The sequence below is a fragment of the Artibeus jamaicensis genome, unplaced genomic scaffold (assembly GCF_021234435.1).
Source record: "Artibeus jamaicensis isolate MK-2021 breed Jamaican fruit bat unplaced genomic scaffold, CSHL_Jam_final contig_391, whole genome shotgun sequence".
In the NCBI taxonomy this organism is placed as follows: Eukaryota; Metazoa; Chordata; class Mammalia; order Chiroptera; family Phyllostomidae; genus Artibeus; species Artibeus jamaicensis.
This window is the reverse complement of record NW_026521814.1, coordinates 13,043,402-13,058,275: the sequence shown is the minus strand read 5'-3', so window position 1 is coordinate 13,058,275 and position 14,874 is coordinate 13,043,402. Positions and strand designations below refer to the sequence as shown.

The 14,874-nt window shown below is 38.7% G+C and overlaps 1 pseudogene; it reads right to left on the bottom strand.

Moving 5' to 3' along the window:
• Nucleotides 1-1,746: 1,746 nt before the first annotated feature.
• Nucleotides 1,747-9,082, bottom strand: LOC119057202 (nucleosome assembly protein 1-like 1; annotated as a pseudogene).
• Nucleotides 9,083-14,874: the final 5,792 nt, after the last annotated feature.

Sequence of the window (14,874 nt, the reverse complement as noted above, 5' to 3'; positions counted from 1 at the left end):
ATATGGAGCAGTTTCTATATGCAAAATGCTATAAGAGATGAAACTATGCACCACATTGATTTAACCTTTCTGGTGCTCACCATGTAGCCATGAAGACTTTATTCATGTTGCCGAGGGTCCTTGCTCAGGCAGCCCACACACTCTGACCCATGGCTTCTCTTGTTGGGTAACTTCCTCTTTGTCAACAGAAAGTAGATAACTCCCTGCATTAAGCTCCCTGCCCCAGCCTTTTTCCTGAGCTTCCTATTTCCAACTGCCTACCAGCTCTCCAGTGGAAAAATGTCTAACACAATACCACCTGTGTTCCCTTCAAACTCACTCTTTCTTTTGATTTCCTTACCTCAGTAATTGGTGCCTCTAGTCACCTAGAGTCACTTGGATGTATGAGACCATCCTCCACTTCAGTGCCCATTTGGATTTACCCCCTACTCTTCACATTTCTTAACAACCCTCCATTGCTGCTATTACTGCTTTATTTCATTCTTTCCCACCCTTCATTATTTCTCACCTTGACTTTTGAAACAACTCTTAACAGACTTCTTAATCTAGTCTCTGACTCCTCCAATCTGCTTTTCATCTTGCCTGTGGAAGAGAGATCTCTAAATGGAAATATCTGAGTTCATTACTTTATGGCTCTTTAAAATTCTTCAGTGATTGTGGATAAAGCAAAAACTTCTTAATAGGGCATAGGAAATCCACCCTGACCTGCTTTGTGCCTACCACACATGTAGAACTTTCTGCCCATCTGTCTTCAGACTCTGTGCTCGGCCCTCAGTGCCTTACTTTTCTACAACCCCCTTCTCCACTGCCCACCTTCCATGCCCTACCTTTCTCTCTCATCCCTGCTCCCCTGCTACATACCTTTCTCATGTATAGTCACATAAAGTATGGTTTCCCCTCTGAGCATTTTCTGAGTCCCAGTGTAGATTTTGCTTCTTACTGTGCTCTGCTCCACCCTGGACTTGTGTCTAGTACTACACCCTAACAGCACATTATTTGTTGAAGGTCTGACTTTGTCAACATCTCTAAAGCCCATTATGGTAGGGTATTTCTTGCAGGTTATTCCCAGTGCTCAGCACACTACCTGTACCCAGTGTGTTCAATTAACATATTACTATAGAGTAAATAATGGACTGACACCATCTTACAGGGTCAGCTTTAGGGAAAATCATGAATAGTAACTGTTCTTATTCTTTTTGACTTCTTTTTCTTGTTTCAGAGCCTAGGTATTTAATGCCTTTCTGCCTATTCTGTATTATTTCTTTACTTCCTGCTCTACATGCTGTGATAGTGGCTGAAAAACAAATAAAAAATTTAACTATAAAAAATAGGTATCAAAAAATTAAATGTTTTCTTTTAAAAGATTTCATCGATATATCTTTAAAAATGTTTAGGCTACCAAAATAAGCGAGCAAACAAACGAACAACAAAAGACTTGAAATGGGTTTGTCAAATGGTAAAAATTCATCCTCTCTAGGAAGCAGAAGTTAGACCATCTTGCTTCACTGTTTCTTGCACTCTGCTGCATTTTGATTCTTGTTTGGGTCATAGTCTGGACCATTTTCCTCATCTTCTTCCCCTTCCTTATCTGCTTCACCATCATCATCGTCATCATCATTATCATTTTCAGTTCCTTCTCCAGTAAAGTATAACACTGATCTTGGGCTTATATACTCACATAAAAAGTGACCAATTTCAAAGTTTCCAGCAAGGATGCCTTCAGCGTCGTCATCCAGATCTCCACTCTCAAAAACTCATCTTGTATGTCTTTGTCAACACTTCATTTTTGAAATATTCTTTGGGTTCAAAGGGAATTTCTAAAACAAAATCCATAGGCTGGCCAGCATCTGAGAACTTCACTTTAATATCTTTCAAGTGCTTCAGAATAGGTTCATCATGTTCCTGAACCATATCACTGAGCAAGTCAACATTCCCAAAAACAGTTAACTAAAATTCAGGAATTCATTTTGGGTCTTTTTTTAAATCTCTTTTCTCTTCTTCAATCTTGGTCTCTTCTTTCAGCGCCTCCAAAATTTCATTTTCCTCATCTGGTTTCCATTCACATTCTTCTGTAGGTTCATAAATTGCATTAATAATCTTGAATCACTTATCAAATAAAGGTTGATAGAGAACAGTGTACTTTCTTTCAAGACCACGAACTTCCTCATAAAACGTGGCTTCTATCTGTGCACATTTAACTTGAAGGTTTTAGAGAGGACTCACTTGTTTTCTAACTACCCTCGGCCAGCTTCCATGCCTCCTGTGGGCATTTCTGTCAGACCATGGAGGTTCTCTAGGAGGGCTGTGAGAATCGGAGGATTTTGCATCATCCGACATGCTTTAATTTTTGTCTCTTCACCAGTTTTTTCTTCTTTTACTTCTTCAACACCATACAAATCTTAATCAAATTCAGACTGTTCCTTGTTGTGGACATCTTCCAAGTTGTAGGAACTCCAAATATCAATGGCTAGCACAGGGAACCAGGAAGTGGGATCAGTGACTGGATGTGGTATCTTAATTCAAAGGTGTGGACTGAATATTTGCATCTCTTCTTCCCTCCCCAAATTCATATATTAAAGTCTTAACTCCCATTGTGATGGTATTTGGAGATGAGATCTTTGGATGATAATTAGAGTTAGATGAGATCATGAAGGTGGGTCCCTCATGTTGAAATTAGTGCCCTTATAAGAAGAGATGCTAGACAGTTCTCCCTACCCTTACCCTGTGCATGTGAGCACACAGTGAGATGCCTGCCGTGTACAAGCCAAGAGAACAAGCCTCAGAATGAAACCACGTTGCTGGTACTTTGATCTTGACCTTCCCAATCTGTAGAAGTGTGATACATAAAATTATCTTGTTTAAGACACCTGGTCTATGGTATGTCATTATGGTAGCCCAAAAACATGAAAATAAAAGGGAATATTTTAATGGTATAACATCGTTTATTAGGGTAAACTAATGGGAATGTATCTTGCAATTGCTCATCTCTGTGTTCCTCAAATCACACTATCTAAAACATTACTTTGAATTACCTAAAAAATCTAATATAATCTTATGTAATGTTCATTAGGATTATTTAATCTTGCTGAGTCCAAGAAAATAATTAAGTTCTCATAATTCTGAACAGATTCCTGGGATGGAATTTTTTTGCACTAGTATACGGGCTGATCAGGGAACCATTTTCTCTTGAACAGGTTTAAGATGAAGAGAAATATATCCCAATGCTAGAAATATCTGTTAAGTGATCTGATTTTGTAACTGCTCTTTGTAAGCTCATGGCTCTTGGATGTATTACATGGGATAGGCCTGATTTCTTTAACCATACCTAGAGACAAGGAGGACTATTCTTAGCTTAACACAAAATGGGAAATTGGCAAAAAAGAGACAGAGAAAGTTTGCAAATCACAGGACATAACCCTTCAATGCAGACTGTTACTGGGGAGGACCAAGACATCATTTAGAAAATGGTGCACAGCTCTTCCTACTTCTTTTTCAGCTATGGTGATGATAGTAGTGTTATTTGTCCTTGACATTGACCACCTCACCTTTGTCCTGCCTAGAAAATGATTGGGTAACAGGTGTTGGGAGGGGGAAATGGTGCAAGATTTGAGATGCCCTTTTGTGCTTCAGTATTAACCAACATGGTATTTCAGAGCCAGCAGAGGCCACAGGGGATTAGCACGGCTTCCTTGGAACCATGATGAAGGAACATTCAGTGCCAAGTAAACAACTGTACTCTCAACTGCTAGCTTGAAAGGGCAGATGTTTGTGTCATTCTGATGGTAAATTCCAAATGAAATCCATTGGTATTATCCTCTTATTAGATCTTCCTTAGACTTGGAAAATAATTCACTTCTCTGTACTGTGTTTGACTAAGGTAGGTTCCATGTTTGTAGTATTGCTAGGGAATGAGTACACAAATAACGGCAATGCATTTCCTGCAAACATGTATACCTGTTTATTATAATCTATTTAAATTGATCTCTATTTAAACTAAAAATCATCAGCAATCATGTATCTTAGCACTCTCAAGTTTCACTGCAAGTAGTTCATTTTCTTCTCTAGTTCTTTTAAAATAGTTCCGCCCAAACTGTTAATGCTGAAGGACCATTTAAAAAATTTCCAGTCCTTTTTAGACACATACTTTTGTAAAATACAATAAAAATGAATCATTAAGGAAAAGAGAAATACAAATGTCAATTTTTCTTATTAAATTCTTCAGACTGTCAAATTACTATAAAATTTTCTTAATGCTTACTCTGTGTTTCTGTTCTTACGTGTCATTGACCTGTAACACATGGGTAAATGACCATACTGTGAGCATACTGTAGGCCAATTATTAAGTAAACAAACAGGGTTCTTGGGACTTCTGCTCTGCCCTGTCTTCAGGGTAGAGGGCTCATTATTTTAGAATTTCTCAGAAGTTTCTGGTCTATCAAAGCCTGGGGGCTTTCCTCTGGGTTCACGGTTTCTGGGATCCCTCTTTCCATGGTAGGGCGGTGCTCTGAGACGTCGCTCCATATGAATCGGTTTTCAGTTCTCCTTAACGCAGGAACTGACTTAACTGGGCTGGCAAACGTGTAATGTCCATGAGCAGTGCCCTAGGACTATGTGGCACAGGTGATATAATGCCAGGTGCCTTTTACTCCAAATGACCTCTTTTGTGTATTGAAGACTTTTCAGAATGAAAATCGAAACACACACAAGTGGTAAAAACAGCAAGAGTTAGTAGCTAAAGGTTATGAGGATTGATTGACAGGGAGGCCTCATGGGAACGGGACAAAGGTCACAAACAGCAGGAGCTAGGGATACCAGGAGCAGAGAGAGCAGTGAGGAGAGGGAGCAGCGTAAAAGTTCCCTGAGGAGCACTTCCATCTGAATTGGTTTCACTGATAAGGATTCTAACACCTTTGGGCAGTTTGCTTAGGCCATGGTAAGGGCCTCCAAGCACCAGGCTCTTACCACGGCCTGAGGAAAAACCCAGGGGTTAGACAGCAGGAATCATCTTCTGTTTTGGGAAAATAAAAGCAAGATATATATTAGTGTGACTCCTTTCAAACAAAAACAAAATGTTATTTATCAGATTCATGATATTCTTTACCATCCATCATGTAGTTGGGAAACTATCCTTTAATACTCTTGCTTTCAATTTAGTCAGCACATTTTCTTCCTAAGAATTTCAAATATTTTCGCCCATCTTATTTCATTTTATCCACACATCATTTTTGAAATATTATTCATTTACATATTCAGTCAACAATTCTTCATAGAGGCTTTCTGTCTAGTGGTTAGCAATCTACAACATGGGAAGGAGCCACAATAATTTCTTCCAGATTTATGAGATTGAACTTCAAGAAGGAAAATATACTTAATGTTTTATATATTTTTAAGATTTAAAACAACATTATGGACTTTGGTGCAGGTTCTAAAGTAAAAATAATGACAATCCATGGTTTTTCTGTGTGATAATAGCTGTTCACTAGCTTCATCATAAGGAAGCCTGTAGGGTTTACCAACAGGGAAACACTTCTGAGTGTTTTGAAGCAGTTTGCTGAATATGTGTTCATGATTACATTAGTTGTCTATGAAGGTTCTAGCAACATAGGACCTGTCAGAATTAAAGAGACTTTGGCTGAAATTTGCTTTTCTGTTTGAGAATCACTTATCCCTGTGTACAAACTTACCCTGATGCAGTACATTTTACCTGAGTTCTGTGACATACTCACTCTTTTTAAAAAAATATATTTTATTGATTATGCCATTACAGTTGACCTATTTCCCCCCTTCATTCCCCTCCACTCTGCACACCCACTCACCTACCATTCCCCCCCTTTAGTTTATGTCCACATGTCTCAAGTTCTAAATAGATTTTATATTTCCCATACTCTTCTTGCCCTCCCCCTGTCTATTTTCTACCTACCATCTATGCTACTTATTCTCTGTACCTTCTCCCCCCTTCTCCTTCTCCCACTCTCCTGTTGCTAACCCTCCATGTGATCCCCATTTCTATGGTTCTGCTTCTGATCTAGCTGTCCTCTTAGTTTGCTTTTGTTTTAGGTGTGGTTGTTAATAACTGTGAGTTTGCTGTCCTTTCACTGTTCATCTTTTTTATCTTCTTTTTCTTAGGTAAGTTCCTTTAACATTTCATATAATAAGGGCTTGGTGATGATGAACTCCTTGAATTTGATCTTATCTGAGGAGCACTTTATCTGTCTTTCCATTCTAAATGAAAGCTTTGCTGGATAGAGCAGTCTTGGATGTAGGTCTTTGGATTTCATGACTTGGAATACCTCTTTCCAGCTCCTTCTTGCCTGTAAGGTCTCTTTTGAGAAATCAGCTGACAGTCTGATGGGAACTCCTTTGTAGGTGACTGTCCCCTTATCTCTTGCTGCTTGTAGGATTCTCCTTCATTTTAATCTTGGCTAATGTAATTCTGATGTGCTTTGGTGTGTTCCTTATGGGTCCAACTTCTTTGGAACTCTCTGAGCTTCCTGGATTTCCTAGGAGTGTATATTTTTTTTTGCCAGATTGGGGAAGTTTTCCTTTATTATTTGTTCAAATAACTTTTCCACTTATTGCTGTTCCTTTTCCCCTTCTGGTACCTGTATAATTCAGATGTTGGAGCATTTAAAGATGTCCTGAAGGTTCCTAAGCCTCTCTGCATTTTTTTTTGAATTCTTGTTTCCTCATTCTTTTCTGTTTGGTCATTTTTTTCTTCCTTCTCCTCCACTCCCTTGATTTGAGTCTCAGTTTCCTTTCCATCACTATTGGTTTCCTGGGCAATTCCCTTCATTTCAATTAGTTTAGCCTTCATATGTTCCTCTAATTTGTGACTAAAATCAACCAGTTCTGTGAGCATCCTGATCACCAGTGTTTTGAACTATGCATCTGATAGGTTGGCTATTTGTTGGTTGCTTAGAGTTACTGGCTCTGGGGCTTAGAGTTCTTCTCGAGCCATAATGTTTTGGTCTGTTTATGCCTGTTACATATGAGGGGCAGAGCCCTAGGTGTTTACCAGGGCAGGGCAACTCAGTTGCTGGGTTGTGAGGCTGTATGTGGGGGTGGGGCCAAAGAGGGGCAATAGTGGTCCCCTCTGCTGCTTCCCACTGCTGGGGCCTGCGTGGTCTGTCTCACCGCTTGCTCCTTCGCCTGGTTTATCTGGGCCCGAATGTGTGACTGTGGTCAGCCTGCCTCCTTGCGCCCTCACTGGTCTGCCCGTTGCAACCTCATGCCTGGGATCCACCAACCGCCTCCCTCGCCTGGGTCGGTCTGGCTGAGTTTTCCTGCGCAACCCCGCTCTGCCAGTTGCTGGCTCCACCCCCTTACTGGTCTGGCTGAAAGGTTCGTTGTTGTTGGACTTCCATACAGTTCAATTTTCTATGTTTTGGTTGTGTTTTTGTTACTAAAACTTTGTTGTCTTGAAACTTGGTTGTGTGAGGAGGCACAATGTTTCCACCCACACCTCCATCTTGGCCAGAAGTCTGTGACATACTCATTCTGTACGGAAGGCTGGTATGTGTTGTGTTCTCTCCTAAAGTTAGGGAGCTGAGATCAGGCTCTCTCCCACTGAAGAGTTTAAATGAGGTTAAAACAAATGAACAGTTTTTCTATTCCATACATACTATATTGTTTCTTGTACACAATTGATACTTGAATATGTATAATCATGGAGAGAACATTTTTATTTTTTGACTTCCAAAATATGAATCCCATTCTTGTGTTTCAGGAATTCCTCATCTTAGGAGGCAAGGTAAGAAGTAGAGCTCATCTCTCACTGAGATGCTAAAGAGGCTCGATACTCTTTTTCTCTGTCTCCCTGGGGCTAATCCCATCAGATGGCATTGGATGCCTCAGATTTGGCATCCATGGGCGGGAGAGCAAAGAAGAGGAGTAGTGAAGAAATCATCCTAGTCCAAGTGCTAGGGATGGCTGGAGGACGAGAGGTATCTGGTGTTTCATGGCTGTGGCAGAAGTGTCTTTGCCTGGCTGGTTCTAAGTGTCATTTTGTTTCTTGGCCTGGAAATATACACCTTTCCTACCTGTTTACTGAGGTGGTTTTTTATTCTTTGCTATGATCTATGAGTTACTTAATACATTCTTTTCTGCTTAATCTGTTGGAGTTGATTTCTGGTGGTAGCACTTAAGGATCCTGAGTGATATACTTTTAAATGTTGAAAATTATGGGAATTTGGTCATTGGTATAATATGTATTGTCCTCATTCCAGTCAACTAAAGGAACACTTGTTTTTAGAGCATTTTGTGGAACCCTTATGGCAATTCCTGAAACTTAGCTCTGGCCACTGTAAACTAGAGCTAGATGAGTCCTGCCCAGTGATGCGCAGAGCAAGCAATTTGGCATGCTCACACCACCTGCTTGGGTTCTCTATGAAATGCTGCTGCTCCAGGTCTCCACTAGTCCATTCAGTGCTTCTGAGAATTAGAAACAGGGTTTCTTCTTCTAGGTGGGAGAAGTTCCTTCCAGGATTGCACTTGGCAGGTGGACCTGGTGCTGACCCTTTGTCCCCCTTACACTCCTAGTCAAGAGCTTGTGCAGGGCACAATTTGTATAACCATATGTTGTAGCCCTACTGCCCTCCATGATGATGTCTCCAATAATACCCCAAGAGGGCTACAGATGTTGAAGACTTCCTAATCTCAGACCTCAGGAAGGTGACAACTGAGTTGAAAAGGCAAGATAAAATGTGCAGAAGGGCTAAATAACATTAAAAGTTTAGTAACAGTTTAAGATAAGAGAATAGGACTATATTAGCCAGGGTTCTCCAGAGAAACAGAACCAATAGGAGATAAGTATCTCTATATATTTCTGTATCTATCTAAAGAGATTTGTTATAAAAACTTGGCTAATGTGATTGTGGAGGCCGAAAGCTTCAAGATCTTCAGGGTGACTTGGCAAGTTGGAGACCCAGGAGAGCTAATGGTGGACTTCCTGTCCAAGGGCTGGAAGGCTTAAGACCAGGAAGAGCTGATGTTTCAGTTCAAGTCCAAGAAAGGAAATGGTCAGTGTTCCAGTTAAAATACCATCCGGTATGAAGAATTCTCTCTTACCTGGGGGAGGGTCCATCGTTTTTTTTTTTTTTTATTCTGGTTTTTTTCCCCCAATCTTGGTTGGACTTTTTTTTCTATTATCATTTAATTCCCCTATATTCCCCACCCCCACCAATCATCACATTGTTGTCCATGTCCATGAGTCCTTTTTCTTTTTTGCTTAGTCTCTCTACCCCCTAACCTCCCCTGCTCCCACTAGCTGTCATTTTCTCTCCATCTATGGTCCTGTCTCTGTTTTGCATGTTAGTTCAGTTGGTTCATTAGATTCCACATATGAGTGAAACCATATGGTATTTGCCTTTCTCTAACTGGCTTATTTCACTTAGCATAATGTCCTCCACATCCATTCATACTGTTGCAAAGGGTAAATCTCATTTTTTATGGCCAAATAGTATTCCATTCCATTGTGTAAATGTTCCATATCTGTTTTGTCCACTCACCTATTGATGGACACTCGGGCTGTTTCCATATCTTGGTGATTTTAAATAATGCTGCGACAAACATAAGGGTCCTTATGTTCTTTCAAATTAGTGTTTTAGGTTCCTTTGGGAATATTCCCAGAAGTGGGATCATTGGGTCAAATGGCAAATCCATTTTTAATTTTTTGAGGTATCTCCATACTACTTTCCACAGTGACTACACCAATCTGCATTCCCACCAATAGTGTAAGAGGGTACCCCTTTCTCTACATCCTCACTAGCACTTGTTTGTTGATTTATTGATGATAGACATTCTGACAGGTGTGCTATGATATCTTATTATGGTTTTAATTTGCATTTCTCTGAGATTAATGATGTTAAGCATCTTTTCATATGTCAATTGTCCATCTGTAGGTCCTCTTTGGAGAAGTGTCTGTTCAGATCCTTTGCCCATTTTTTAATTGGGTTATTAGTTTTTTGGTGTTGAGTTTTATAAATTCTTACAAATTTTGAATATTAACCCCTTATCAGATGTATCAGCAAATATATTCTACCATTTGTTGGGTTGTCTTTTTATGTTGTTCATTCCCTTTGCTGTGCAAAACCTTTTTAGTTTGATGTAATTGCATTTATTTATTTTTTTCTTTTGTTTCCCTTGCCTGGGGAGGTATATCCAATAAAGAAAATTGCTACAAACAATGTCCAAGGTTTTACTGCCTATGTTTTCTTTTAGGATTTTTATGGTTTGGGTCTAACATTTGTCTTTGATCCATTTTGAATTTATTCTTGTGTATGGTGTAAGAAGGTGGTCTAGTTTCATTTTTCTGCAAGTGTCTGTCCAATTTTCCCAACACCATTTGTTGAATATACTATCTTTGGCCCGTATGTGCTTGCTTCCTCTGTCACATATTAATTGACTATAAATGTGTTGGCTTATTTCTGGTCTCTGTATTCTGTTCCATTGATCTATGTGTTTATTTTTATGCCAGTACCAAGCTGTTTTAATTACTATGGCCTTATAGTATAGTTTGATATTAGGTAGTGTGATTCCTCCAACTTTGTTCTTCTTTCTCAGGACTGCTGTTGCTATGTGGGGCTTTTTGTGATTCCATATAAATTTTTGAAATATTTTTTCTAGTTATGTGAAATATGTTATTGGAATCTTGATAGGAATTGCATTGAATCTGTAGATTGTATTATGGACATTTTAATGATGTTAATTCTTCCTATCCATGAACATGGTATGAGCTTCTCCTTACTTGGATCTTCTTCAGTTTCTTTCTTCAGTGTCATATAATTTTCCATGTTACAGGTCTTTTACATCTTTGGTTAGGTTTATTCTAGGTATTTCATTTTTTTGAGGCAATTGTGAATGGGACTGCTTTGTTAATTTCCCTTTCTGTTAGTTCGTTATTGACATATAAAAATGCAAGAGATTTTTGGATGTTAATTTTGTATCCTGCTATTTTGCTGAATTCATTTGTCAGTTGTGGTAGTTTCTTGCTGGAATCTTTGGGGTTCTCTATGTACAGTATCATGACATTTGCAAATAATGACAGTTTTATTACTCCCTTTCCAATTTGGATGCCTTTTATTTCTTCTTGTTTGATTGTTGTAGCTTGGACTTCCAGTACTGTTTTGAATAAAAGAAATGAAAGCAGACATCCCTGTATTGTTCCTGATCTTAAAATGAATGCTTGTAGTTTTTTGCCCATTGAGTATGATGCTGAGTGGGTTTATCCTATATGACCTTTATTATGTTGAGGTATCTCCTTCTATTCCCACTTTGCTGAGTGTGTTTTGTTCTATTCAGGCCTTCAGCTGATTGGATGAGGCTCACTTATGTATACCTATTCAAATGTTAATCTCATCCAAAAACACCCTAACAGAAATAACCAGAAAAAATTTTGGCCAATATCTGGGCATCTTGTGGACCCAGTCAAGTTGACACATAAAATTAACCATCCAAGGACATACCAAAATTGTACATAATTAATTGCCCAATGAATTTTATGAATGCTAAATACTCAGAGATGTCTGAGTGGGGTCAGATAACTTCAGTTGTGGTTGCCTTGGAAGGCAGATAGGTAAAGAATAGAAAATTTGCCTTCAGGAAAATGAAATATAAAGCCCCAACACCTCAGCAGGGAGCACCTGCCTGGAACCTAATACAGTAAACACCTCCCACCCACACAAAAAAACCCAACACCATTCAAAAGATAAAACCTAAGTTCCATAGCCTTGGTAGAAAAGTTTTCACCATTGGAGCCAAATGTAGTCATTTGGGTCTCATTCCTAAACGGGCTCTCTTTCTGAGCCATTCTGCTACTTCTGTCCATCCTTCACCCGACATTTAGTAAGTCCTACTGTGTGCTAGAACCTATAGCCAAAATAGTTGATTTCTGGTCCCTTCCACACTCCTTGCCTCTTACTCATGTTTTCTCTCCCTGGAATGAACTCTGTTCTATTCTCTCAAATTCCCTCTTAAAATCCATGTTTATCATGAAACCCTCCATTTTTTTATTATAAACAGTTCCTCTTCTGAATATGAATATAGTTATTTTTGGTCCAATGCATTAAAAAATGTTGGCAGATCAGCCATTTTGTATAGAACTTATTGAAATGTTTTGGTTTTGACTTTAAAAACATGTTTTAGGTTTGTTCCATCTCTTCACTGGATTATAAAATATGAGATCATGTTTTTGGGTATATCAGTATACTTTATGAATACTTTCAAAATAAGCATAAGATGTTTGTTGCTTACACTCAAAGTCTTAGCTAGTGATAATGTTAAAAAAAGGGTATGTTAGCTCCTCTCATAGTGGCAGGTGTACAGATTCAGGCTTGAGACACCTCTCCAACTCAGCAGGGACTGCTTGGGCAATATCTTCTAAAGAGAAAGACAACTTGATCAGGTGCTCATAAAGCTGATTGCTAGTTTAAGTTGCTCTGGAAGAATGAGAAATAAATGAAAGGGAGTAGCTAGCAGGGCATATCCCCAGAAAACAAGTCCTAATTAAAGTTCATTCCGCACTTCTTTTTAGAAGCAGCAGTTCTTAATTGCAAGAAATATATAAATAAGTTTCCAAAGTGGCTTTAGTGCCTACTAAAAGGCCTAGTCTTGAGCAGAAGGAAGGAAAGGAAGCAAATTATCCTCCTTTTTTTGTGTGCAAGCAAACTACCAAAGCTATCTGACATCTTTACAATTTCACTTCAAGATCACCAATGATAACTCATTTCCTAATGCTGGACACTTAAGTGGAAGCAGATTACTGGGTAAGAGCAGAATAAACAGCATTGCTAATAGAGTCAAGCATCAATTTTTCATTTCCAGCCTGATCACTAAACTTTTAACCAAAACTGCTTGTGATACATTGTAAGTGTCCTTATCCATCAATAAAATTGATTTGAACAAGTTGAATCAAACCCACAATTAGAGTGAAATTGGCAACACTAATATGTGTTAATGATAGGTGGGCAACCTAATTTTGAGAACTAGTAATGATTAGAATGCAGTCTTGAACATGTCTGACTTCTTAGGAAGCTTGATCTTACTTCTGGTTTTGGCTAAGGTAACACATGTTTGGTAAAAGGAGCTCTTCCTTTGGGTTATAAACTGTATATTCTGTTGCTGCTTGAAACCAAATTACCCAATAAATTGTTTTCCAGCTACAACAAAGATGAACTGCCACCTTTAATTTGGTTAGTTGCATTTTCTCTGCATAATCACTTATGCCTACATTTCATTGGCCAAAGCAAGTCAGGTGGCTGCTCTGGAGGCCAACAGGGCTGGAGACATATAATTCTCCTAGGAGAAGAAGCATTGCTAGTCAGGTGGCCAGGCCTAACATTGTGGGCCAGGGATGCAAAATCTTTTCACAGACAGGACAAGAACACTTTTGAAATATTGTAAACTCTATCACAAAGCATGAATCCATTTTTCCTATCAATCTTAAAAAAGTTCTGTAAGAAAAGACTTTTTTCAACCTTTTATTTTTGTCTAAGACTTAATTTTAAATTACTTTCCATTCTCTGACCATACTTTACCTGCATTTGCTGGACTATTAAGGTTCATTTCTATGGCAACTGTATCTGTTTTATTCTCAACTAGATGTTCAAGGCCTAGCACGATATTTAGTACATAGAAAGCACTCAATAAATGTATATCAAATGAATCAAATGTTCCCTTTAGCTTGTGACCTGACCAATGCAGTCATCATGGAAGTATCACCACTTTCACTATAGATCTTGTACATCTTTTAATATAGCTTAGAATCGTGTGATGTAACCAAATGACCATATAAACTTGTTCTGATTCCATTGTTGACTACAACACTGTAGTTGTTTTTAAACTTTGTATCCTAACATATTTCTGTAAGATTGGCTTTTTGAACATACATACTGATCTTGACATTTACCTCCTTATAGCAACATCTTATTCCATTCAGCCCATCACTCCAGCTGGTCAGAATCTTCTGTAGTCCTGACTTAGTCACCTAATATATTTAGTGTTCTTTTGGTAAGTATCATATTCCATCACATGCAAACTAGGTGAGTTTACCTTCTATAGTTTTGTTCAAGACACTGAAGAAAATGGAGCATGAGACATCTTCCATGAAATGTTCTGTGGCACATTGTCTAAAATGTCCTTCCAATCTAGAAACTTAGTGTTCATGGGGTTGCCCAGAAAGCAAACCTGCATGAGCCCAAGATATGACAGGAGCCTGATTCTAGGCTCCATCATGTACTAGCATGCTATTTAACATGTTTGAACCCTGGTTTTCTCTTTGTATAATGGGGGATGGTGGGATTGGAGAGGGTAAGTTAGATTCTTTGCAGAATGTATGAGAAATGCTCAGCTCTGTTCCCAGTAGGTACTAGAAACCATGTTTCTTCTTTTCCTGCTCCTTCAAGTGTTCTGTTTGCAGCAATTCTGGGATCTCTTTTCACTGGGTTCAGATTAGAAGGCAAACTTACCAAGTCCCTTGATTCAAGTATAGTCCCCATACCCAGAAATACCCATTCTGGATGTTGGAACATAAATATAACACCAAGTCTGTGAAGTGTCCATTTTCAAGTAGCCAGGAATCTTGGAAAAGTTTTTGAATTCACATTTATATAAAAACAATATACATGTATAATCCTAGGAATGTCTTTGGAAACACATTGCCCTGGATATTTCCTTAGAAAAATAACTAACTCTAATGAGACTCTTGGGCTATACTTTTTTCCTTTTCTATTTTTAAAAATCAGATTCTCCTGTCTCATTGTATGTTGCTCAGGCACATCCATTTTAGTCTGAGCTGGGTAACAGATGGGGAAGCACAAGAGGAATATGACTCTGGAAATCCATGCTCTGAAAAACCCACTTGTAGCTAATAAAGAGGAG